The 1,637-nt window shown below is 62.9% G+C and overlaps 1 non-coding gene across 1 annotated transcript; it reads right to left on the bottom strand.

Annotated features, from left to right (window-relative positions):
* Positions 1 to 405: 405 nt before the first annotated feature.
* LOC140597614 (U2 spliceosomal RNA) lies at positions 406 to 596 on the bottom strand. Its single transcript, XR_011999436.1, has one exon. It is a non-coding gene; the product is annotated as a U2 spliceosomal RNA (small nuclear RNA).
* Between the last annotated feature and the right edge of the window lie 1,041 nt (positions 597 to 1,637).

Genomic DNA, 1,637 nt, shown 5'->3' with positions numbered 1-1,637 from the left:
TACCGAAGGGCAGAGGGAGGGAAGAACCGAGAGGCCAGGTGTTGGGAGGGATCGGCAGAGCGGCTGCTGAGATCACCGGGAACGATACGAGTGGGTTGGGGAGAGAGGCGGCCAGGTTGCCGAACGTTGGAGCCTGTAAGGAGGGAAGCGGGGGCGCAGGCTGTAGGGCTACCGGTAGGGACAACAACGCGGAGCAAAGCCCCGCGGCAGGAGAGAGAGAAGCGCTACCTACCTGAAGGAAGCGCAGGGACGCACGCTCTCCGCACGTAAAAGCGACGAAAAACAGCAGAGGCAAGGAGAGCGGCGGGGACGAAAATGAAAAGCGGATCCCGCGAACACGAGCGGAGGCGCCGCCTTATAAGAAAGCGACCAGAAGCTCAGTCTGTCTTTTGAGAACTGTAAGTGAGGGGGTGCACCGTTCCTGGAGGTACTGCAATACCAGGTCGATGCGCGGAGTGGACGGAGCAAGCTCCTATTCCATCTCCCTGCTCCAAAAATCCATTTAATATATTGTCCTCGGATAGAGGACGTATCAGATATTAAACTGATAAGAACAGATACTACACTTGATCTTAGCCAAAAGGCCGAGAAGCGATACCCTCCGTTTCGGCCACCGGGGTACCATGTTCCCACCATCCCTATTACACTCACGGTGACAAGCCTAACCCTCGCTCCCGGCCTGATTTCCTTCACGTCGTCCACAACACGGCCGTCCCCAGCGCGAGACTTTGGGGTAGATGTTTCCTCCTCTTCACTACGAACGGCAAATCGCATGTCCCTGGTTGCCCCGTCCTACCCGCGCCGAACGGCCGTTTCTAATCTGCATGCCCCGCCTCCTTCTGGCTGCGGAGGAGGTGCGGCCGCCCAGACCCGGCTCCGCCCCCGGGACCGCCTCCGCTCGCCGAGAGCCAGAGCCCACCCAGCTAGCGGCCCACCTCCCCGCGTGGACAAATCCCGCGCCAAGACCCCGGAGGAGGCGCGGCGACTGCCGGGGACCGCGGAGGGACGGCTGACACGGCCGCGGCTCCCGGGGCTCTCGGGAGGTTTCTTTTTTTTCTTTTTAATTTATTTATTCATTCATTCAGAGAGAGCGAGAGAGAGGCAGAGACACAGGCAGAGGGAGAAGCAGGCTCCATGCAGGAAGCCCGACGTGGGACTCGACCCCGGGTCTCCAGGGTCACACCCCGGGCTGCCGGCGGCGCTAAACCGCTGTGCCACCGGGGCTGCCCTCTCGAGAGGTTTCGGTCACCGCTCTTTCCCTCCCCGGCACGCACCGCACACTCCACAGCGGTTCAGCCCAGGAGCTCTCGCCTCCCGCACCCCCAGCCAGTATCTGTCGCGACGGCGGCGGCGAAGCGGCTCTTCAGCCAGCACCCCATGCCTCCCCTCCCTCTCCCTCTCCGTCTCCCTCTCCCCCTGCTTGGCTCTTCTCTGCTCGCGTCCGCGTCCTTCGGGCCGTCTTCCACCCCAGAGTCCCAGCCCGCGCCACCGGTTCCGTCCCGAGAAGGGGAATGTCCCCGGGGTCGCGTTCACAGAATAGAACCACCCCCGTTTCCTCGCGCGCGGTCCAACGCACGCACCCAAACGCCTGCGAACTGCGATCTGCCGAGGCCTGTCGCGCGCCCTTGTGCCCTCCC

Source organism: Vulpes vulpes, unplaced genomic scaffold, assembly GCF_048418805.1.
Source record: "Vulpes vulpes isolate BD-2025 unplaced genomic scaffold, VulVul3 u000000809, whole genome shotgun sequence".
NCBI lineage: Eukaryota > Metazoa > Chordata > Mammalia > Carnivora > Canidae > Vulpes > Vulpes vulpes.
Note: the sequence above shows the minus strand (reverse complement) of the source record. Positions and strands in the feature narration are given on the sequence as shown.